A 26614-nucleotide genomic window follows, 5' to 3' on the forward strand; every position below is an offset into this window, starting at 1 on the left:
ACAAATCTCTGAGGAAGCCATATCCAATCCAGACCAGTACAAAGAAGTTGCGCATTTAAGAGAGGACCCTAGAACTATATTTTCTTGTTCCAGGGATAAGCCTCTTCAATTTTTAGTAATAAAGTGCAGTCAGGTTTACCTAAATTCCAAAAGTTTCAATCATTTTTTTTTATTATTTTTATTTTTTATTTTTTTTCCCCTCCCTTTTGATGTTAATATCTGTGTACCTAACCTGCAAAAATACTGTTAATGGGAGAGGAGTTTTTTTTTGAAAAACATTTTTTTGTTTTTTTTGTTTTATTTTTTTATTATGTTTTTTTTAACCAATGTATTCATTTTTTTTATATACAGATTCAAGGCTCTTTAACAGTCTTGGTTGGAGCAGCGTTCAATCTGTAGTTTTTTCTGTTTTTTGTTCTTTTTTTCATTACTATTCCCACTATTTTTCCTGTTCATTTTCATTACTCACCTCTCTTCTATTCCTTTTTCTTATTTAATATTATGCTCTCTAAGTTTTTCCTTTGGTTTCTATCATTTATCTTCTCAAGATAATGTAACTAAGACATCAGTCATATCATTTTTCTTTAAAAAAAAGACTTTGCCTGCCCACAAGTACCATATTTTAACTAAAGTATCCCTGGACATCCAGTTTTATGTCTTAATGTAATTTCACCTCCCCTAGTCTACCTACTACTTTAACCTGAGCCCCGTGAGCAGGTGTGGTGAACCCAGGGACCTGGCAATAACAGACAGTATTGTCTATCCCTACCATCAAGGGCCATGGATGATACTGGCTGTTGCTCAGACTCTGTACCCTGTGGGAACCCACTCTACTCGTCCACATTACACCCTTTATGAATATTTAGTCTTAATGGCCAACACTCTGTTCCTGTCCAGCATTTCTCTGTACACTAACGTTCTCCTCTCTCTTTCTGTATTCATGCACGACTGTCTGGAGACCCGCCCGACCCCACCTGAAGAAGCAGCGACCACCAAGTTATTTCTTGAGATAAATGTGTCACGAATAAGACTTTCCTGGACTTTCCTTCACCATGCTGAAAAGTGCTGTCTCGCGGTCCGATCCAATCGATGCAACCATTACATGGTCTTACATAGATACAGGACTAGATATGCCAGGATCCCGCCATCAATGTTGGAGTTCCGCTCCTCCAAGGCAGAGGAGTGATGAAACATTGCAATACAGACACTCATGGTTTGGATGTGAAGTCTCCAAAGGACCAGGATTTCTTTGCTATCTTAAGCCTACTTTGAGGAGTTCCTGCGTGTTCAAGAAAGGAAGAGGAGGCCGCAGTGGTGGTGGGGAAGGGTCGGGGCTTCTGGGCTGTTGTGGGTGGGTGCAAGATCATTGAAGGAGGACATAAGTTCAAGAATGAACTTCAGGGGGGACTGTGGTGGAGATTTTGCAATCCATATTTATATCTTCAGGGGAACTCCCTAATAAAAGTACTATATTTTGTGATATCAGGTTGAGCCCAGCTTAGATTTTTCCTGGTTCTCAAAAGCTGTTGAATGTTTTAGGCAGGTGATAATTCACCACCTGGATGGGGGGTCTTTTGACATGCTAATTTCCGAATTGGTTATATTGAGTTCAAACAGAGCTAACTGGTTTAAGGCAGACTCAGAGGCACCAGAGAGTCTAATGTTTAAAGCAGAAGTTAAGCCAACTTAACCAATAAACTTTAGGCTTCAGGGGTAGCCAATCAGGATTCAATGCCACTTCTGAACCAATGAGGTGACCCTGAGTTCTGATTGAGTGGGAGTGGGTTCTAACAATATACAACCAAAAACCTGGAGAGGCGAGCTCTCTCCGGCGGACGGTCTAGATGCAGGATGGTTACGTAAGACTTCTCCATACAATGTATCTCTATGTCTCTTTTCTCTCCTGTAACCTTTTCTATCGTAGGATTTGGCCTTAATACCTTATTAATCTCTTGATAGCATGGGTATGACCATTATGGCAATATTTATTATCATTGGTAACATTGTTGTTTTTAAGGTTGTATCATTTATGTTATAGTTGCTAATCTCATATTACCACAAGTTTCTTTTCTGTACAATAGTAAGTTTAAATAAATTAGATTGTTACCCTTTTTGAACAGATATCATTCGTTCTTAATTTCATGGGTTGATTCATATATAGATAAAAGGTTTTAATCACTTATGTATCATTAAATAAGTGAGGTATGTATAAAGGTAGCCATGTCAGGTCGGAGCCCTCCAACCCAGATAGATGTGAAACCACATAAAGATGCCCCAAGACGCACGACATAACATAGACCTGAGGTGTGCCCTGGTCAGGTGGTCGGTACGCCAAAAAGGAGGCAAGGGTCAGGATAGGGTAAGCTGTTTTATTGGTATACATGACATTTATTGGGCAAGGTTGGTGAAGGCTTGCGGCATCTCAACCTGGGGATTCAGAATGTACCGGGTAAAGCAGGTGGATTTCCATCTGCCTAAGCTTCTGTTGACATGATCCGACACCCCAGAAAACTGGTTAGGGTTGAGGCCTAGATTAGCCAGGAGGATGCAAACGTCTGATGAACTGGTTAGCTGTTATGCCACATACACACAATCCTTGGATGGTTTTTCCGACGGAATTCCACTCAAGCTTGCCTTGCATACACACGGTCACACAAAAGTTCTCTGAACTTTCGACCGTCAAGAGTGCGGTGACGTACAACACTACAACGAGCCAAGAAAATTAAGTTCAATGCTTCCAAGCATGCGTCGAATTGTTTCCGAGCATGTGTAGGAATTTTACGCGTTGGAATTTCTACATGCGATCGGAATTTCCGATAGGAACTTTTTCCGTCTGAAAAATAGAGGACCTGCTCTCAATCTTTTGCTGGTGATGGAGCATACACACGGTCGGAATTTCCGACCAAAAGCTCACATCGATCTTATGCTGGTGGAATTTCCGATCGTGTGTACGGGGCATCAGTGGGCTGGAAGGAAAAGGCAACAAATGGGCTGGAGCTAGACTGGCTCAGCAGGTGTGATAACAACTGGTCCAGAACTGCTACTGGACTCCATTCGTTGTGGGTCTGTAAAAATTTGATGTCGACCCTGGTGCCGGACTGATGAGTTTTGGACAATGCCAGAAGTAGGACAAAATTGTCTTGAAGGTGGGCCAGATGGCACCTGCGTAGCACCTGGCAACCGGGGCCACTGTAAGTGAACTCACCAGGCCGTAAGAAGCCATAGAAGCCAGGTAGATGCTGTTATTTTAACAAATTTTGTAATAAATATTTTTTGATTGCTACGTCTCTTTCTGATACCCTTAAAGTCTGTAAAATTGCTCCTTTTTTTCTAAAATCTTTGATTGAATGATGTATCTATGTATACTACTCATTTTTTAGTTATCACAGATTGTTTTCACACCTGCCAAGCCAGTCTAGCTCCAGCCCATTTGTTGTCTTTTCCTTCCAGCCCACTAACAGCTCAGCTGAGGAGGCTGAAGCTGTTGGGATGAACACGGACACGCCATTCCAGTTCTCAACGAAGTTGTCCCACATTGCTAAATCTGCAGCAGCTGCCTGGTCTAGCCTGATGAGGATCAGGGTTCTGTGCGTGGGAAAGAAAGACCAGGAGGCGAGAAATGAAGGAAAATGAACACCCCTAAGGGACAATCCTCATAGCAAAGTTCAGCATGCCTAACAGGGACTGCAGCTGTCTCTTGGTGCAACTTCGTGAGGTGGTGAAGGCGTGAATGACTGCTCTTATCTGGGACAACTTGTCAGGGGGTAGACTGGCCTGCATAGAGCAGGTGTCAAGGGTGATTCCTAGGAAGGTGACGGACTGCACGGGGCCTTCAACTTTTTGGCACATTGAGGTTGCCGGACACTACCCTTAAATTGTCTAAATCTGAGGGGGGCTCGTCGGGCCGTTCGAACAGCAGTCGAAGGTAATGGATGACTTTCTGGCACTGCGCCTGGTGAGTTAGGATCCAGGTGAGGGACTGTTTGACCATGGGGGGGAGCCTGAAGTCTGTGTTCAATAGATCCTTTTAGTGAATAATGTTTCTTAATTCCAAATTTGATTTTAACTTGTGTCTTACAAAAGTTGTATTAAAAGTTATATTGTGTAATCTATTACTAAAAATAAGTATTGCTGTAATGCAGACTTAATGGAATGATGACTTGCTTATTTACCGATATCACTATGGCAACTAATATGCTGTCCATAGCTTAAATAGAAAGCTTGGCCGGTCACATGACTACCCTTGAGAAAGTCACGTGACATGTGATGATACGCATGGGGAGAAGGAGTCGATGTCTTCGCATAGTGTTCGGCAAACACAGCGATAGCTGTATGAGCGGTGAAGCTGTCTGACCATTATAACTAAAGGGATTCAGCTATTGCAAATGTGTGAGTGGATTACATTGTTTGCTCAGTTTTTGTAGCATTTAAAAACACTGCGCAATGATGGTTTTTCTTTTATCTTTATGTGAATCATCACCTTGCAAATGTAATTCATCATGCAACTGTGATCTGTGATAATTGTAATACAAGCGAGTTCATCAAAGGCAATTGTTTGAACATCTAGACCTTAGCTGGATTAACACAAACAGACACTGTTTTTTTTTTTTTTCCATCTACATATACCTGGGATGTGTGTTCCCTTATATGTTTTTTGATGCATATATTTGCATTTATTCACTTTATTGTTTGATATATTTATTTGCACTTATTCACTTTACTGATAGTGATATCAGAGTATATGTTTTTTGATGCATTTATTTGCATTAGTTCACTTTATTGATTGAATATTTATTTGTACTTATTCACTTTACTGATTATGATATCAGGGTATTTTTATGGTTTAGGATTTTATATATAAGCACCACTCCAACAGATGGGGATAGTTTGACAAGCACACTAACATATTTTATATTGATTTATAGCAACAGGTGTCACAGCACTAATTGGTTGGTTGCAGCTTTTTGGTGTTTTGTTATTTTATATATAAAAAAACTGAATCGCGCTACTAGGTATCGTACAAATTAGCAGTGATGGATCTAATATATCCCAAACTCGATGAGCAGAATGAATGTAAAAATGTGTAATATAATAAGTCTGACCTTATCAATATATATCTATATGCTCATCATTAATAAAACATTATGTGCGCTTGTGATCAACAAATGAAAAGAAGAAAAAAAGTCTCTCAATGTGATAAATAATCCACCCGTGCAAAACACAAATTGCAAAAGTCCACTCGTAAGGAGATCTTCAACTTTTATGCAGTGAAAGATGTGATCCACCACCAGTATAGAAGGGGTTACTTCTTACCAGACATAAATGATCCCCCATTACAGAGGATCATAACAGGCATATCAACTGTATAACTCCTGTGCTGGACTGCTGCAGCTGTGCCTCAGAACATCAGGGGGAACCGATCGGTGCAGTGGTGAATTTAACATGTAACACAAAGTGGGAATTTCCATTCGTGTAAAACCTTTTAGCTTTATTGTATAAACAAGTCAAAAACACACTTACATAGAACATCCATAAACAAGCCTAAAGTCCGGTGTGTCGATCGAACACACACGGGCAAACCCGTCCTACTGGAAGAGAACACACAGTCTGGAGGTGACATCAGGGCGTCGTCCTGCTCCGCCCTACGTGTTTCGTGATAGGTCACATTATCCAGGGGCATGATCAGCGCTTTAGAATCTGGAGATAAACCCACGCACCAGGAATAGTGCATATACGGGTGACGGGTGAGAGGAAAGGTAGAACTCCAGCCATCGTAAGTTCAGTCAAGATGAGTTGGGTCACTTGAAGGTGCATGTGCTCATGGGATGAGCTCTATGACAGCTGACACAAATGTGGAGCAGTCGCATTGGTTGAAGCTGCAGGTGCCATAGTTGAAGTTGTTGCAGATAGGCATCTTGCCTAGTAACTGGATGGGCCATCCCAACTTGTCCACCTGAGGATGTTGCATATGGGCAGGCATGCCTTGAGCTGCACTAGAGGTAGGAGGGAAGGTCGAGGAACATCTGGCATCCATGTTAGAGCACCAGTTTGCCATGTGCATGGAGGACTGGCAAGCGCCACAAAGTGGGGAACGCAGACCCGCAAAGTGGTGGCAGAACAACTCGGTGTCCACGATGCTCCAATTCATGCTGATTTGGAACTGGGCCAGTTTGGCTGCGGCTCCGGCTATGAACGAGTGGTGGTAGTCGTAAAGCGCAGAGCCTCGGTAATTGTGCCCTAAGTCAACTACGGCACGGAGGTACAAATCCATCTCTTCCCTCCTGCCTGGGTTGGCCAAGCACAACACGTCCCTGAACATGTCAAAGGCCAGCACAAACTCGGTGATCAACAGTTTGCGACTGAGCCTGGGGTCGCTGGCCTTCAGAACCATGGACATGTCCCCCCAGGCGTAGGACTTACTCTCGGCCAGATTGTGGACCGAGATGAGAAGGGAGGACCGGTTAACATCCTTTCCCTTCAGGATGTCCTTCCTGATGCTGGCAGGGATGAGGAGTGTGCAGGAAAAATAGTGGAACTAGTGTGGGTGGTAGTGCCAAGACAGAGGCTGAGACCGTGTCTAGGGTGGTCACCACTTGGCGCACCTCTAGGACACCTATTCTCACCTGCACGTCAGAGACTGCTGCAATCAGCGTGCCAATCGTGGTGTGCAGTTGGGCGAGAGCTGAGGAGATGGACTGCAGGGATGCCTGCTGGGTGCCGGGTGCAGCTGCTGCTGGTATTAGGGACAGCAGCCTGAACAATTCAGCTTTTCTGGCCATGGCAGGTGTAACAAGCCCCTGCTCGCTCGATTCCACTCTCCCGACACTCCTCTGCGGCTATAGAATCAGATTGCAGATCGCAACATCTGATGGTTCGGTCATCCAATGCTCCGGGACTAGAACTACAGCTATGTGCCGTTCTAATCCAGTTGTGTAGCTCAGAACAAACACCAGGCAGGCTGTATGTAAGTTCAACCAGTAATCTCTTTTATTGAGGAATACAGGCTCTTTTATACAGTAAAAGAGGAGGTGCATATCTCCTGCTCATATTACTCTGAACATACACCTGTGACCAGAAACCTAATTAACATGGGCTAATTAACTAATCTCTTTAGACAGCCTAGATGACTCAGACATGACCTTTAGGCCAGACTGGCCGTCTTGTAGCTCAGAAAACCCAATCAACATTATCACAAATCCACGCCGAACTCTTCTTCATACAATAGCAGAGTTAATTAACACAAACAACAATGGGGATCTAATGACTCTAGACTTATTTACAATACACATTCTAGCAGGCAACAGACAGACAGGTGGCTGGAATTGACATCAGCATCTCCTAACAGTATTTGTCCCAGTATTATGAATCAGCCACTATTTCTAATATGGCAAATCCAGGGTCCCCAGAGTCTGTGTGTCCTGGGAGACCAGGACCCGAATCCACAGTGATACCACCTCATGGGTCCCCAGGCATACAGCTCACAAAGGGCACTGTTCCCCCAAATGCCAGGGCCCACGATCGATCGGCAAGAGGCTATCATTCAGTCCCCTCCAAAAGTCTCTCTCCCAGCTAGGTCTGTCACATTTCTTCCCTTTCGGCAGGAGACTAACACAGGAGGAGACCCCAGACAGGTTGCCTCTGAAGTTAGTCAGTAGTTCCAGTGCTCTAATGCCTGTACCCACACAGTACCCCAAACACATTGTTCCAAACAAAGCATTACTCACCCAGCCAACCTCTGCCTCTCTCAGAGAACATATCTGCCGCTGGGGAGAGGCTTGGACTGGCCCTTTTCCCTGTAGTCCTTTCTGCCACTGGAGAGAAGACAGGGTGTCTGGGCTCGCTCCGTCATGCTGTTGGGGATCTGGGCCGACTGCCCAGCATCCCTGGGGTATACAAGTGGAGACTGAAGTCCCATCCACCTTCACAGGAAATCCATCCTCTGTTAGTTGAGGGCAGAGTCCAGCAGTACTCGGCCCTGTTGCCAGCCCTTCTGCTGGAAACCCCACATCATCTGCTCCGGCTAACTGTTGGGGAGGGAGGCCAACTGCCCCGCCTCCCTGGAACTCTGTAGTTGTTGCAGGTGCTGGGCAGAGGTTGGTAGCACTCTGCCCTGTTGCCAGCACTTCTGCTGGGGACTCCGCATCCTCCGCTCCAGCTAACCGTTGGGGCAGGAGGCTGGCTTCATCCACTCCCAAACTGTGTAGCTGCCATTGGGGAGGTGATCCGGCTGCTTCCTTTTCCATTCCCTCATCTGGATGTTGGGACGATATGTCTGTGATACTGTCTCCCAGGTGCACGGATCTTTGCTGGGGAGGAAAGACCACTTCCTCCACCCTGGCCAACTGTTGGGGAGGGACGACGAACACCTTCTCTCCCTTCTTCCCCTGTATCCTGATCTGCTGCTGGGAAGTGACCACCTCCTTCTCACCCTGAGCCTCCAGAACCGCCGCAGGTGTAGGGCAAAAGGAGGCGAAAACAAGCGAACATGTATGGGGATAACCAAGGACATGCTGACTGAGTGACGTAAATAAATGAGCTGACACTAAAAAGAGGTGTGCTGAAGCATGTTGGCATTTGCGACCTAAGAAGTCGCATGAGTTGTAAGTGTGAATGGGCAAATGAGTGGTATAAGTGGCAACTGAGAGCTTGTGGCAGGAACCTCAAAGGGGAGGCCGTGCTGCAGAAGCTTTTGGTGCCTGAAAACGGGTAATGAGTGGTATGAGTGGCGACTGAGAGCTTGTGGCAAAGAACCTTGAGAAGGAGGCCGTGTAGCAGAAGCTCATGGTGTCTGTGAATGAGTAATGAGTGGTATGGGTGGCGACTGAGAGCTTGTGTCAGGGACCCTGTGGGGGAGGCCGTTTTGCAGAAGCTCATGGCGCCTGTAAACGGATAATGAGTGGTATGAGTGGTGATAGAGAGCTTGTGGCAAAGAACCTCGAGAAGGAGGCTGTGTAGCAGAAGCTTGCAGTGCCTGTAAACGGGTAATGAGTGGTATGACCAGCAACTGAGAGCTTGTGGCAGGAACCTCATGGGGGAGGCCATATTGCAGAAGCATGGTGCCTGTTGGAAGAAAGTATTTTATATATATATATATATATATATATATATATATATATATATATATATATATATACAGTATCTCACAAAAATGAGTACACCCCTCACATTTTTTGTGAACATTTTATTATATCTTTTCATGTTGCAACACTGAAGAAATGACACTTTGCTACAATGTAAAGTAGTGGGTGTACAGCTTGTATACCAGTGTAAATTTGCTGTCCCCTCAAAAATAACTCAACACACAGCCAATATTGTCTAAACCATTGGCAATAAAAGTGAGTACACCCCTAAGTGAACATGTCCAAACTGGGGCCAAAGTGTCAATATTTTGTGTGGCCACCATTATTTTCCAGCACTGCCTTAACCCTCTTGGGCAGGAGCTCACCAGAGCTTCATAGGTTGCAACTGGAGTCCTCTTCCACTCCTCCATCACAACATCATGGAGCTAGTGGATGTTAGAGACATTGCGCTCCTCCACCTTCCATTTGAGGATGCCCCACAGATGCTCAGTAGGGTTTAGGTCTGGAGACATGTTTGGCCAGTATATCACCTTTACCCTCAGCTTCTTTCGCAAGCCATGCTTGACTGTAGGCAAGACACACTTGTCTTTGTACTGCTCACCTGGTTGCCGCCACAAACGCTTGTCACCATCTGAACCAAATACATTTATCTTGGTCTCATCAGACCACAGGACATGGTTCCAGTAATCCACATCCTCAGTCTGCTTGTCTTCAGCAAACTGTGGGCTTTCTTGTGCATCATCTTTAGGAGAGACTTCCTTCTGGGATGACAGCCATGCAGACCAATTTGATGCAGTGAGCGGCGTATGGTCTGAGCACTGACAGGCAGACCCCCCACCCCTTCAACCTCTGCAGCAATGCTGGCAGAACTCATACGTCTATTTCTCAAAGACAACCTCTGGATATGATGCTGAGCATGTGCACTCAACTGCTTTGGTCAACCATGGCGAGGCCTGTTCTGAGTGGAACCTGTCTTGTTAAACTGCTGTATGGTCTTGGCCACCGTGCTGCAGCTTACTTTCAGGGTCTTGGCAATATTCTTATAGCCTAGGCCATCTTTATGTAGAGCAACAATTCTTTTTTTCAGATCCTCAGAGAGTTCTTTTCCATGAGGTGCCATGTTGAACTTCCAGTGACCAGTATGAGAGAGTGAGAGCGATAACGCCAAATGTAACACACCTGCTCCCCATTCATACCTAAGACCTTGTAACACTAATGAGTCACATGACACTGGGGAGGGAAAAAGGCTAATTGGGCCCAAATTCGACATTTACACTTAGGGGTGTACTCACTTTTGTTTAGACATTAATGGCTGTGTGTTATTTTGAGGAGACAGCAAATTTACACTGTTATACAAGCTGTATACGCACTACTTTACGTTGTAGCAAAGTGTAATTTCTTCAGTGTTGTCACATGAAAAGATATAATAAAATATTTACAAAAATATGAGGGGTGTACTCACTTTTGTGACATATGTATATATATATATATGAATATATATATATATGAATGTGAGTGGCCGAATTGTGTGCCAATGGAGACAATGAGTAGTCGGATCGAGTGCCCCTGGAGACATTCTTGCAACAATTGCAAGAAAGTAGCCTCATCAGGGAGGCGAAAACAAGGACAAATCGTGCCGACTCGGGTCAAAGTTTTGAAGCTGGGGTATCGTATGTGTTTGTGAGTAAGTGCTACCGTATGAATGGTCTGAGTACTGACTGTTTATGGCAGGAGCCTTTTTTTTTAATGTATTTAACTTTCTTCATCCTTATCTAGGAATGACATATGCAGCACAATCTCGTGTATGCGCAGACATGCTATGAGATCCATAGGATCTGTCAGAACCATGAAGGGTGCCTGTCCATTCTATGAATTACGTGAAACCCCTGTACATGCACAGAATGCAGCAGGTCTCTGCCAGGTTATTGGACCTGGCAGAGTCGCAAGGCTGCTCTGTACACACATAAGGGTTCACATTATTTCACTCATAGGCAGGCACTCCATGCAGCTCTGCCAGGCCCATAGACCTGACACAGACTCACAACATGTGTGAATGCATGAGATGTCGGACCAAGATGGCATTGCTAAAGCACCATGACAAAGAAGAACATAGGGATAGAAGGAGAACAACACTGGACTACATGGACTAATAAGTATGTATTTTTATTTCAACATAGGAACAATTACCAAGGAATAAACAAAAGATACCTAGGTAGGGGTGAAGTTCCTCCTTAAAACAGATAAGTTCACTTTTCATAACAAGTTACCCATATTCAAGGTGTAACATGTAACATGTTATGAATACGGCGACCCCCGTGAGCCCCCCTCAATCCCTGCTGTTGCTGCCACAATTCAAAAAAGACTCGGCCGAGCGGGGATCCAACCACCCAGACAGGTCACTTATTCACAGTCCTCTGTGAATTGAAAACTACAAGGTCTGGCAGCCTTTGCGGCTGTTGGCTTGTAGTTTTCAATGAACTACCATGGGGCTGAGAGTGCCATGGTAGTTCATTAAGTCTTCCTGTCAGAATGTGACGGTTTCCTCGTACGAGGTACAAGCAAGCTGATACACTGTGACAGTCCTGCAGGAGACCTGCTGGTCGTTGGTGCAATGCATGGTAACACACATACTGTGGGCTGTATTAGTGCCAGCCTGGCACCCATAATGAGAAGGATGTGACAATGAGGTGAATTTACCCTATGGCCAACACAACTAAGAACTGGGCTAATCCTAACAGAGTGGAGTCCCAACCAAGCGCATATTGACTACTTTTAAATTAAAGTGGTTGCATGCTATCTGGGGAGTGTTTGATGGTTTCACTGGTCACCGGGTGTATTTTTCACAAGATTGGAGTTGAAAAAGAAGATTTAAGTTGGTGGATTTAAGGACTTACAGTGTCTTGAAAAAGTATTCATACCCTTGAGATTTTCCACATTTTGTCATGTTACAACCAAAAACGTAAATGTATTTTATTGGGATTTGATGTGATAGACCAACACAAAATGGCACATATTTGTGAAGTGGAAGGAAAATGATAAATGCTTTTCAAAATTTTTTATAAATAAATATCTGAAACATGTGGCGTGCATTTGTGTTCAGCCTTCTTTACTCTGATACCCCTAAGTAAAGCAGGGTTAGGTTATAAAAATATCCCAAGCTTTGAACATCTCACAGAGCTCTGTTCAATCCATCATCTGAAAATAGAAAGAGTATGGCACAACTGCAAATATACCAAGACATGGCCATTCACCTAAAGTGGCAGTCCGGGCAAGGAGAGCACTAATCAGAGAAGCAGCCAAAAGGCCCATGGTAACTCTGGAGGAGCTGCAGAGATCCACAGCTCAAGTGGGAGAATCTGTCCACACAACAACTATTAGTCATGCACTCCACAAATCTTGCCTTTATGGAAAAGTGGCAAGAAGCAAGCCATTGTTGAAAGAAAGCCATAAGAAGTCCTGTTTGCAGTTTGCGAGAAGCCATGTGGGGGACACAGCAACATGTGGAAGAAGGTGCTCTGATCAGATAAGACCAAAATCAAACTTTTTGGCCTAAAAGCAAAATGCTATGTGTGGCAGAAAACTAACACTGCACATCACCCTGAACACACTAGCCCTACCGTGAAACATGGTGGTGGCAGCATCATTTTGTGGGGATGCTTTTCTTCAGCAGGGCCAGGGAAGTTGGTTAGAGTTTATGGGAAAATGGATGGAGCCAAAAACAGGGCAATCTTAGAAGAAAACCTCTTATGCCTCGTACACACGATAGGATTTTCCGACAACAAAACAGTGGATTTTTTCCGAAGGATGTTGGCTCAAACTTGTCTTGCATACATATGGTCACAAAAATGTTGTCAGAAATTCAGAACTTCAAGAACGTGGTGACGTACAACACGTATGATGAGCCGAGAAAAATGAAGTTCAATAGCCAGTGCGGCTCTTCTGCTTGATTCTGAGCATGCGTGGACTTTTGTGTGTCAGAATTGTGTACACACGCTCGGAAATTCCGACAACAAATGTTCTATGGAGCATACACACGGTCTGACTTTCCGACAACAAGCTCACATCCAACATTTGTTGTTGGAAAATCCTATCGTGTGTACAGGGCATTAGAGTCTGCAAAAGATTTGAGACTGGGGCGGAGGTTCACCTTCCAGCAGGACAACGACTCTAAACAGACAGCCTGAGCTACAATGGAATGGTTTAGATCAAAACATATTCATGTGTTAGAATGGCCCAGTCAGAAGTTAAGACCTAAATCCAATTAAGAATCTGTGGCAAGACTTGAAAATTGCTGTTCACAGACGCTCTGCATCCAATCTGACAGAGCCTGAGCTATTTTGCAAAGACGAATGGGCAAAAATGTCACTTTCTAGATGTACAAAGCTTGTAGAGACATACCCAAAAAGACTCGCAGCTGTAATTGCAGTGAAAAGTGGTTCTACAATACTTTTTCAAGGCACTATGGGGTTGATTTACTAAAATTGGAGAGTGCAAAATCTGGTGCAGCTGTGCATGGTAGCCAATCAGTTTCTAACTTTAACTTATTCAATTAGGTTTTGACCATAAAACCTGGAAGCTGATTGGTTTCTATGCAGAGCTGCACCAGATTTTGCACTCTCCAGTTTTAGTAAATCAACCCCTATATGTTCACAAGCATAGAGAGACTGTGTTTGCACTAATGGGAATTGGTGTTACTTGCTTGTTTCACATTTTATTAATAGTATATGATTGGTTCATTTAATATATTGAAGATTATAGAGTTGTGTTTGTATTTGCAAATGTGCAGATATTGGTAATCTATTTAAGCACTTGCCGACCAGCCGCCGTCATTATACTGCGGCAGGTCGGCACGATCCCGCGAACCGTCGTAGCTGAACGTCGATCCCTTTAAGCGGGATAGCTTAGCAGGGGTGCTGATGCTCGTGACTGGTGGTAGCGATGACCGCCAGCCACAAGTAATCACAGGCACGAGAGGCAGAACAGGACGTGTGTGTGTAAACAGTTCTGTGAGGAGAGGAGTGAGAGATCGTGAGATCCTTTGAACTGGGAACCACGATCTCTCATCTCCTATAGTCAGTCCCATCCCCCACAGTTAGAACACACACATAGGGAACACAGATAACCCCTTGATCTCCCCCTAGTGTTAACCCCTTCCCTGACAGTGACATTTACACATTAATTAGTGCATTTTATAGCACTATCGCTGTATAAATGCCAATGGTCCCAAAAACGTGTCAAAAGTGTCCAATATGTCCGCCATAATGTCGTTTTCCGATAAAAATCACCGATCGCCGCCATTACTAGTAAAAAATAAACTTTTGAGCATGCCAATCAATAAATGCTTTTTTGCGATTTTTAGAGGGGATGTTGAAATAGCTAAATATATTTAAAGTAGTCATAAATGGTTCCCCCCCCCCTCCCCACCCCAAGATATTTGTGCTCCAGCCGCCACTGGCTCCCGCTGTGTCTAATCACAATCACGTGTGCCCCAGACCTGGAAGTGCATAACCCCTTCTCAGCCAGTGTCATTAGTACAGTAACAGTGCATATTTTTTAGCACTGATCACTGTATTAGTGCCACTGGTCCCCAAAAAGTGTCAAAAGTGTCAGTTAGTGACCCTACTGTCCGCAGCAATATCGCTATAAACCAATCAATAAACGTTTATTGGGATTTTTTACTAAAAATATGTAGCAGAATACATATTGGCCTAAACTGATGTAGAAATTTGATTTTTTTTTTTTTTTTTTTTTTTATTGGATATGTTTTATAGCAGAAAGTAAAAAATATTGTTTTTATTTTCAAAATATTTATTTTTTTTGTTTATTGCTCAAAAAAATTAAAACCGCAGTGGTGATAAAATACCACCAAAAGAAAGCTCTATTTGTGGGAAAAAAGGACATACAGGCGATCCCCGGGCTACAAACAAAATAGGGTCTGTAGGTTTGTTCTTAAGTTGAATCTGTTTGTAAGTCGGAACAGGTACATTTTTTAAGTGTAGCTCTTTGGATAGCATAGGGAAGGGTTAACACCCCTGTAAGGTTTTTTTGCTGTCTCTGCCTCTGTTCAGAAGATTTCACCTCACTTTATGTCCCAATGACAATTGAATTTTGAAAATTTTGGGTTGTTGTGGAAACAAGCCTTGTTGATAAAGCTTTAGTGGAGGTATCTTTTTCCCATAACAACTCTTAAAGGAGTGAATTTCCCTTCCTAGGGGTAGATTTCCTCCCACTTCCTGTTGTCTCCCTCTGTCTGTAAGGAGGAGACGTTTGTAAGTCAGATGTGTGTAACTAGTGGACCGCCTGTACTTTTCATTTTGGTACAGTGTCGCACGGCTGCACAATTTTCAGTTAAAGTATCGCAGTGCCATATCGCAAAAAATTGCCTGGTCATGAAGAGGGGTAAATCTTCCTGAGGGCAAGTGGATATACACTGTGAGAAGGTTATAAAACAATTGCAGTACTGAAGGGGAACCTTTACAACTGTGTAGGATGCAAGGTAAGACTGGAGTTCAGCTTTAAATCAGGCCAAATAAAGAGCAGATTAAGTCTACAGCTACTTAACTCATTTTATTCCTCACTGGTATACTGACAAATGACTGCAGTAATGCATTGGCACAAGCAGCAAGTCCAGGCCAGTCTATAGAACTCTAGAGATTAAGTCATTTGTCCAGCTTTTGAGAGTAGGAGTAAATGAGCATAACATGAACAGAGTCAGGTGGTCGGGAGGGGCATGTTTAGGTGAACAACTGCACACAGCCAGTGACATTCTTTGGGATTTTTAGAGGACCCATGATCCCAAATGTCCGGTAGCAAACCCAGGGCAATTAGCATGGCATCTTGTTATCACCTTGACAGCCATGATTGTCACACTAATTATGTGGCACTTGTCAAGAGAGTCTTTGATGACATGATTAACAAGCCACCTGAGCCTAATCGTTGTCCTTTTTAAATTGGTTTTCCACGCTTCTGTTGACACTTCAGTGCCTGGCAATAAAATATTTATTTGGGCTTGTCCTTCTCCTGGGATCCCTACAATTTGCTATAATAACCAGGGTCCTGGGACATGCATAGAATTAGGATATATGCATCTTACCTTTGTAAATCCTAGGACAGCTTTGGAGAATAGAATGGAGCAGCTGTCCATAATATTTGTCTGTAAATAAGAGAAATGGAGTCAGGTGAGACCCAAGACCAGTAATTACAATACTTGTTCCTTCCTGGTATCCATTAATGAAAGATTTGATAAATGTATTGTGTATGCATATTTTTAATTTGTTTTAATTCTTTACATTTACAACTTTTCAATTTCAATAGTGTGTTAAAACCACTTTAACCCCTTCACGCCCACCATACGCAAATATGCGGCCCCGCTGGGCTGGGCTTTTTTCTGTAGGTTTGCATATTTACGTATCTCACTTTGTGCTGCACGGCATGCTCCCAGCACAGAGATCGGGGTCTCACCGAGAGCCCCGGGCCCCGTTCTAACGATCAGGGCCCGGAATATCTGATTCCGGGTCTCCTGATCTCTGCGATAGCCTCTGATTGGCTGTCACAGTGATCAGTCACTGTGAAGCCCGCCCCCGTGTTTTCTGTCTCTGTGAATAGACGAGACAGATACATGCAGAGATAGAAAAAAAAAGTGTGAGTAAAAAAAACAAATAAATAGTAATATTTAAAATATATCAATAAATAAATAAATAAAATAAAAAAAAAATACCTAGATCAAGGTTTGATCAAGGTCAGCCCAGGGTTAGTATTTGGGTCAAGGTTGGGGGCAGGGGCGGACTGATCATTGAGCCACTCGGGCACTGCCTGAGGGCCCTGGGCCACTAGGGGGCCCCATCAGGGTTGCCAGCCTCAGTAAAACCAGGGACAGTATGTATAAATCTGTGGTTTTTTTACATCTGTCTGTGTATACTGTGTGTACATGTATTTGTATAAGGTGTGATTGTATACTGTGTGTGTGTATACTGTGTGGCCCCATAATCTCTGATTGCCTGGGGGCCCCATAATCTCCTATTGTCCGGGGGCCCCATGAGTTATCAGTCCGCCCCTGGTTGGGGGGCCAAAGTTCAAGGTCAGGGCCAAAGGTCAGGGTCAGTATTTTTTGGACAGGATTTTTTTTTTTAATTAGTATCAGTGTCAGTGTGTTTTAGGTAAGATTTGAAAAAAATAGGTAGAAACAACAACTAACATACACATATGTGGTATTGCTGCAATTATCAGGAGAAGGAGAATTTATTTTAGGTTGCTCTTTGGTAGTTGGTTATAGTAGTAGCAAGAAATATACAGTATAACTTAAAAAATATATATTTTTGCCCAGTTTTCCTTAGATCATGAAAAAAAAAAATCAGGAGATATCCATTACCATTTACCACAAACTGAAAGCCCAATTTGTCCTGAAAAAAACAAGGTATAATCCACCTGGATGCACAAAGTAGTTGTGATGATATGTATGGTTTTACTAACACATGTCGTTGCAAACTGAGGCTTAGGCATTAAGATTTGCTTTACACTTAGGTGCTAAGGAGTTAAACTAAATTCAGAAAACACTAGTGTACATTAGTTACAGAGACCCTCTCAGAGCCTTTTGACAGCTGCTGCACACAACTGTAGCATACTCCTGACCCTAACATTCAGTACTTTACATGCTTCTGACCTCTGCACTCTTTTGCTATATACTGTATATATATTTATATTTATATATATATATATATATATATATATATATATATATATATATATATATATATATATATATAAAACCCCTGCACTCTTAATGCTATATTACATACTCCAGACAAAAGCGTTCATTACCTCAGCAGCTGCTGGATGCTGAGTTGTCTTGGCTATTTTAAAAAAAGTTTTCCATTAAAGTAAGCTGAAAAGAAGTGTTAGCTCTTTGCCCGTATTCTAAGTGCAGAAAAATGTATGTAATGGAAGAGTTTTATTTAAAACCCTCCCCCTCCCCAAAAAAAAAAGCCTATTGCTCTTGGTTTATTTGCTCTTGTGAGACTCTTGCTTGTTACCAATTCACATGAAGGGGAGACTGGGATCTGGGGGTCCCCTTGATAAAGGGGGCTTCCAGATTCCGATAAGCCCCCTGCCCACAGACCCCCACAACCACCGGGCAAGGGTTGTGGGGATAAGGCCCTTGTCTCCATCAACATGGGGACAAGATGCTTTGGGGGGCTACTCCAAAGCACCCTCCCCATGTTGAGGGCATGTGGCCTGGCATGGTTCAGGAGGGGGGCTACTCTCGCCCCCTCTTTTCCTGCGGCCTGCCAGGTTGCATGCTCGGATAAGGGTATGCTATGGATTTTGGGGGTACCCCTACGCCTTTTTTTTAAATTTGGCGCAGGGTTCCCCTTAATATCCATACCAGACCTGAAGGGCCTGGTATAGATTTTAGGGGGCCCCCATGCAATTTTTTTTCATTTTTGGTTCGGGGTTCACCTTAATATTCATACCAGACCCAAAGGGCCTGTTAATGGACTGGGGGGGGGGAACCCATGCCATTTTTTGCAATGAGTTTTATCCATATTGCCGAGACCTGACAATTCATTACAGCCGTAATCAGTTTTAAATTACTTTTTTTCCTTTAGAAATGTCATTTTGCCGTGGTACTGTTCTAAACACGGGAAAACTGCGCCACTTTACAGGCATACTATAGACACCCCCCAGGCACGATATTTAAAGTAATATTTCATTTTTATTGTTTCACTTTAAGCATTATTAAAATCACTGCTTCCAAAAAACGTCCATTTTTAAAACTTTTTTTTTGCATTGATACATGTCCCCTGGAGCAGGACCCGGGTCCCCAAACACTTTTTATGACAATAACTTGAATGTAAGCCATTAAAATGAGCACTCCATTTTTTGTTGCCAACATCCCAATATTTTGTATAGTCAAAGGAAAAAAGTACCCCCCCCCCACCACCACCAACAGCACCACACATGAAACAGTACATAATATACATATAGTATGAGAGAAACACTTCTCCTATAGCCCTCAGGTCTCATGTATGGTGCTGTTTCACATCATTACATTTTTTAACCTTTTATAACCTTTAAATAATACATTTTCTATGTTTTAAATACATTGTTTACAAGAGCTCGCCCTTAAAGTCCCATAGTACCTTTGACTTTAACGGGGTTCCGCGGCCTTCGAATTTGCCGCGAACACCGCATAATGTTTGTTGTTCGCCGAACAACCAAAGTTCAGCCCAAACTTATGCTCGGGCCGAACTGTTCGCCCATCCCTATTAGTATGTCCAAAGACTTAATTCTCTTTCCACCAGCCCATGCATAGGTTTGCATAAGTGAGCACAAACTTTGCAGTCACAGAAACGTCATGTCTTTGGAGATAGGTTTTTTTTAGGTTCATATGAATATAGATATGAGGCATTTCACCATCATGTCACTCCTGATCCAGATTTCCCACCGGCCTCAGTATCTCATGACAAAATGGGACAAACCTCATAGTGTAATCCTGTTAAGGGCTTTATTCCCATAAGAACCACCCTTTTTCCATTACACTTACAATAAAATAGTTAAAATCAGCATTAGAATATATAAAAAAGACGCTCTGCAGCACGAGCCCTCTCACCGATCCTTAGAAATCTTGTCGGCCTATTGACAAAGACGTAATGACAAAACGCATCTAGGCGTGACCACATGGCTTGCAAGACTGCCAGCAGCTACAAGCTCTACCTGGGAATCACCACCGACAGGATTTCTGAGGATCGGTGAGAGGGATCGTGCTGCAGAGCGTCTTTTTTATATATTCTAATGCTGGTTTTAACTATTTTATTGTAAGTGTAATGGATAAAGGGGGGTTCTTATGGGAATAAAGCCATTAACAGGATTACATTATGAGGTTTGTCTCCTTTTGTCATGAGATACTGAGGCCAGTGGAAGATCTGGCTCAGGAGTGACATTATGGTGTGAAAGTTATCATCTAAAGGCGCATTTACTTTATACATGTGGTGAGTGCAAATTTTGAGGGGAGTGGTATCACGAGGTGTGGTGAAGGATGACTTAATAAATCCGACTCACTCCGAAACTTCTGGCCGGATGTGACCGAGGCAGCAAACCTCCCTCCACAGCTCCGTTACTCCTGATAAATCTCTGGGATTTTGGAGTGTTTTGTACCTGCTTGTACCGGTTTAAATTTATACCACCGGACAGGGGAGGGTGTACTGAACCCAGCGATGCCTTCATCTGCCTCAAAGAAGCCCGCTAAGCTACCCTCGGACAAAGACAAACCCGCTCCATTATGGATACGGCTCCTGGCCCCACCCCACCATCTTATTTTCCTCACCGAAGGAACAACGTGCTAAAACAGCAGCTGCTAAGATGGCACAGGCTAAGGAAGCAGAAGGGACTGCTCAGGCGCCTGACCAGACTCCTGCAGAGGACACCGAGGCAATTACCCGGCCGATCTTTGAGGCAATCAGTGCTAGCAAAGCAGAGCTCATGGGACGCATAGACCACCTCTCATCTGAGTGCAACCTAATAAGGCACGACTTGGATAAGATCCGGGGCCACCTGACTACGGTGGAGACGCGGGTCTCTGACATAGAAGACACGTCTCATGATCATGGTGCCCAGCTAGCTTACCTGAGAGATCAAGTTAGGGCTCTGCAACACAAAGCCATAGATGCAGAAGACCACCAGAGGAGGAACAACATCCAGGTGGTAGGGCTCCCGGAGGGGGGCTGAAGGAGACAAGCCTGCTCAATTCGCTGAGAACTTCTTCAAACAGTTGCTATCCATACAAGATATGCCTCCTACCTACGTTGTAGAACAAGCTCACAGGGTCCCTACTGGCAGCAGACCTCCAGGTGCCTTTCCTCGGTTGTTCCTGGTTCGATTCCTGAATTTCTGCGATCGTGACATGATTCTGACCCAGGCCAGAAAACAGCAGGAGCTACGACACGAAAACACACTGATAATGTTATTTACAGACTTCTCGGCAGCTACGCAACAGAAACGACGATCGTTTAATGAAGTCCGAAGACGACTAAGGGAGAAGAAAGTTAAATATAGCATGCTGTACCCTAGCAAGCTTAGGGTTCAGCATAAAGGGGTGGTAAAAAATTTTGAGCACCCAGAAGAAGCCAGTGACTGGATGGATAAAGAATTCTGAGGCCCTTCACCCTACATACAGACCTGCACTTGAAGTTAGTATATTTTGTTTTTCTTTTTTCTGTTATCGTTTTCTTATATCCTTAACATGCTTTTCGAGTTCTAGGATTATAACCCTGGCAGTTTTTCCGTTAAGCATGTGTTGGGGAGAAGGTTAATCTAAACCCCTAAAAGGTACTTGGCCTGGAGGGCTATTGTCTTCTCACAATTTACATTGTCCTTTGAGGGAGATGGAAGGGCCGTGGAGGTGTATGGGGTTATGGTTAACGCCTATGTTCAGGTATTTTCCCTGTGAATATTTTACATCATTAGTGACCTCCACGTACCCAGTTTGGGCTATACAGACTCTTGAATTTATGAGGAGATGGCCTTTCCTCCTGTATTACAAGTGTATGGTTTTATTCGTTCATATCTGCTTTTTCTTTTTTTTTGTTAACACCTCCCCTGAGATAACCAAATATGCAGATCTTTTCCTTTATCGTATATAGCTCCACTAATTCATACTGGAGCAGGTGGAGGTGAAAAGGAGATACAAAAGGAACTGCTGAACTTTCGATTGCTCTGGCGGGAACTCACTGCAATTTTTTGTTTTGGGATAAAGCTATATGCCGGACTGGGTTTGTTTGTTTCTGGTATAAAAGCAAGGGTGGGATGTTCTGGAGCCACAGCTCAACCTAGGGATATATGCACAACATTTGTTTTCCCAGTAGATATAATATGCATTGTATCTGGGGTTAACTCCCCTTTACAGATGGTACTCTGGTTTATGTTTGACAGTACAAATTGCAATGGCGGATGATATTAGGATTGTGTCTTGGAATGTTCGAGGCCTTAACCACAAACTTAAGAGGGCCTCAATATTTCAATATCTTAAACAAACCCGCCCACATATCATACTCCTACAAGAGATACACTTAGATGGCAGTAGAATACTTTCTCTCCGTAAACCGTGGATCCAAAAGGCCATACATTCAACTTATTCCACCTTTGCTAGAGGTGTCCCTATCCTAATTCGTAGAACTATACCCTGCACAATTCAGAAGGTGTTCTCTGATTCAGGAGGCAGATATGTGGCGGTTGTTATAGATATATGTCATAAAACTATTATGGTGGTAAATATTTATGTGCCCCTGCCCTTTCAGGCCAAGATATTATATGATCTATTAGCTAAAATAGCACCATATGCTCACCTCCCTGTGGTTCTGTTGGGGGATTTCAATGCTGTTCTTGATGCAGTGTTGGACACTTCCAACCCAGCTAGGGGAAGCTCCAATGATCTGAATGGCTGGAAGTCAGTGGCAGAGGCCATGCAGTTATATTGGTCTTCCAATGGAGATTCAGCGGACCCTCCAATGGTGTGGGATGCCTTTAAGGCAGTGACCAGGGGGGAATGCATCTCAGCAATCAAAACGGCACGGAAACAGGACAGGGAAGAGACTGAGCTTCTACAGCACAGGGAACGGGAGAGTGCGAGGGCTCATGCGGAGACCCCTACGGGGACCTCGTATGACGCCTTGTTGGAGGTGTGACGTTCTTTATCCATACATTTTACAGGTCAAGCTCGCGCAGACATGGTAAAAAGGGCTCAGACAGTTTTTGCAGAGGGAGACAAGAATGGGAAACTCCTGGCTATGCTAGTTGCTGATTATCATCCGCTTACTAGCATTCCAATTATTAGAGATCAGAGGGGAGAATTGATTAGTGAACCCAGGCGTATTATGCAAGAGTTTGTCAAGTTTTATTCATCTCTCTACTCCCCAATCCCTTCTTATGACCCTGCAGAATTTGACTCCCTTTTAGTTGACCTACCCATACCAAGACTTTCAGAGGACGACATGAATAATCTAGAAGCTAAAATTACGACCAAAGAAATTGAAAAGGCGATATTTTCATTCCCCCAGAATAAAGCCCCTGGACCGGATGGCTTCCCTGCCGATTTCTTTAAGGCTAATGCTGAAGTATTGGCCCCTAGAATTAATTTACTCTTGGAATATTGCCATGAACATGACACCTTACCGGACTCTATGCTGAAGGCCTATATGGTTCTTCTTTTAAAACCAGGGAAGGACCCAAAGGAATGTGCGTCATACCGACCTATAGCTTTGCTAAACACGGACTTAAAAATTTTGACCAAGATTTTGGCCCTCAGACTGGCTACGGTACTCCACTCTATTGTCAACATAGGCCAAACAGGTTTTATGCCGGGGAAGTCGACTGACACAAATTTAAGAAGACTATTCACCCACCTGCAAATTCATTCAAGGGCTGTTAGCACTAGAGTAGTGGTTTCTATAGATTTTGAAAAGGCCTTTGATTCTGTAGACTGGCTGTTTATGTTTAAGGTCTTGGAGATTATGGGGTTTGGCCCAAGATTCAGAAAATGGGTAGCCATGTTATACAGATGTCCGAAAGTGGCCGTCCGACTGGGATCATCCATTTTGGACTTCTTCGAAGTGGGAAGGGGAACTCGACAGGGTTGTCTGCTATCCCCCTTTTTGTTTGCCCTTGCCCTGGAGCCTCTGGCAGTCACAATTAGGTCCTCAAAAAATATAAGATCTATACGGGTGGGAACAATAGATGAGTCTCTGGCGTTATACGCAGGCGATATGTTATTGTCCTTGAGGACCCTGAGGATTCCTTGAGAGCGGCATTAGGAATCATTGATCATTTTGCCACCTTCTCAGGGATAAAAGTAAATTGGGGCAAATCCTCCATTTTACCAATAGATACAGAGGTCAGGACAAGGGCAGATCCTAGTCTGCCGCTGCAGTGGGTCACGTCTATCAAGTACCTAGCAGTACAAATCACAGCAAATGTTCAGGACTACATGCCCCTTAATTTTTTGTCATTGATAACGTTATTAAAACAAAAGGTTCAAACATGGATAAAACTTCCGCTGTTCCTCATAGGTCGCATTAGTTTGTTAAAAATGAAATTTCTCCCTGTCATTTTATACTTTCTGAGACATGCACCTGTCTGGATTCCGAGATCATACTTTCGGAAGCTTGACAGCATCATCTCATCTTTTATCTGGGCTCCCAAGCCTCCAAGAATAGGCCTTAAGGTACTGCAGGAACCTAGAGATCAAGGGGGCTTGGCACTGCCTGATTGGCAAAAATATTATACAGCGGGGCAAATGGTCTTCACTTGCAGGTGGTTGATGGCTGAGGATGGAGATGCGGCCACGGTGTTGGAGGCGGCCCACCTCGGATCATATGAAAGTCTACGATTTGCCTTGTTTAGGGGTTTCAGGTCTGATCTGCCCTTGACGTTGACAATGAAAGCCACCATCAAGGCATGGGTGACAGCGGTGAAATTGGCATGCCCTAGCTATGGAGGGGTATCACCTTCGACCCCTATTTGGATGAACCCGACATTGCCACAGTTCTACAACCTACCAGATCCTATGATTTGTTCGGTTAAAGGAATCAAGACGTTAAGAGATATAACATCTTTTAGGGAGCTATTGACCTTTTCTCAATTTCAATCGAGACATGCCTTCCAGGCGCAGTTTAGAGAGTTGAGGGTGGAGTCCCTGCCCTCATCTCTTGAAACGTTATTGGCAGATGGAGACTTTGCCAAGCCTCTCTCGGTAACGTACAAAGAATTTTTTAAGGTAACCCCACTGGCAATTGCCAGATGCAGGGAGAGATGGGAGGTGGAGGTGTCTAAGACCGTAATATATGAATACTTACATAAGCTTCTCTTTTAGTGTATTGATGGGAAACTAAAGATCCTGATATCTTGTCGAGCCTTGGTTCGTGGGTGGTGGGAGGGGGGAATTAGGGGGGAGAGTGGGGTGTTTTAGATAGTAGGTCTTTGTTAGACAGGTATGAGGTCATGTTGACCTAGTATGGACGTTGTCCTAGTTGGCATGTCCAAATGTTGTATGATATGCTTATAAAACCAATAAAAAGAATTAAAAAAAAAAAAGAAAACCCGACTCATTCCCAAAGACACACTCAGAGGAGAAAGCTTATATATATGAACTCACCTGTCATAGGGTGTAATCACGTTGAACTGTTTGGGAGGTGTGCAATTCACCGAATGAGCGCTGCTTTGGCTTTATCGATTATAATTGTGTATTTTCGTTATAAGCAGATGTGTTATTGATTGTTTTATATTATAGCAGCTGCTTATATGTGTTTTATCTATGAAAATGTATTTTCCATGAGCACTGGATTAGTGATTCATTTTTCTTTCAGGTTTATAATAAAAAATATATTTTTTTTCATTTATTTATTCACATTACTTTAAAAAATATATACATGTATACATTTCTTCTGCCTCTTCAATGAGGCTATACCACACACAATGAATTTAAATACCAATTCCCTCCATACAAAGACCTCCCCACAGGTGACCAACCCCTTGCTATGTACAAGGTATGTATCAAATAGTCCAGAGGTTCACTTGCTTTGGTACCAGCGGGAGTTTTTTTCTCAACACATTTCACTTATAAAGCTTCACATATATTTAGACTCAAAACCACATATTACCCACTGTTATATCTAGGCCTTTCCCATGATATTATTCAGATGTGTCTATATATTACAGAGTGTACAATAAAGCTGATAATTTTGTACCACATTCTCCTCATAAATTTTAAACACCCTCACATTGGAAGGGATCTCGGGTATCTAGGATATTATTTGTGTATTAAATAAAGTGCTGGCGAGGAGGATAAATATCAAGATATGATTGGTTAGTTAATAGCCATTTAACCATAAAGCCGCAATTATTATCCCACCAGTGTACCCACAGGTCCTATCTAATTAGCCCAATAATATACGACATAAGATACATTGCACTTTACCATTTTTTTCTCAATTGTATCCCAAACTGTACTTTTCACCAAACACCTAATTACATAACTACCAGGTAATTTCATTGTTATTAAAAGGAACAAAAAAAAACAAAAAAAACTCCAATACAATATTCCTTCTGTATCTCAGTAACATTTTGAATACCCATCAAAAGGTCCCATTAGCTTTCAATCACAAAGGGGAAGAGGGACTGTCTCCCCTGCATTGCAAGGACATTCAGTCCCCTCTGCCTTATATATCCCCCATCTACAAAATGGAGCCCTAGCCTGTCCGTTCAGCATGTGACATCTTTCCACTGTGACCATATAAATGGTAATATAAAGACCATTTTGCTAGTGCAATATTATGTATGCCTTGCAAAAGAAAGTTTATCATTTAGAAATTGTGGCTAGTTGTGTATTCAGAGCTGCTGGTTTACAGTACAGAATAATCCATACAGTGAAAAAACACTCCCCTGAAGTTGAACTTTATTTATTTATACGGTATATTGCAAGGATTTTAGTAAAAAAAAAAAACATTTTTTACAGATTCATACTTTTCTCTGTTAGATAAAGTTGC

This window comes from Aquarana catesbeiana, linkage group LG07, assembly GCF_042186555.1.
Source record: "Aquarana catesbeiana isolate 2022-GZ linkage group LG07, ASM4218655v1, whole genome shotgun sequence".
NCBI classification, from domain to species: Eukaryota; Metazoa; Chordata; class Amphibia; order Anura; family Ranidae; genus Aquarana; species Aquarana catesbeiana.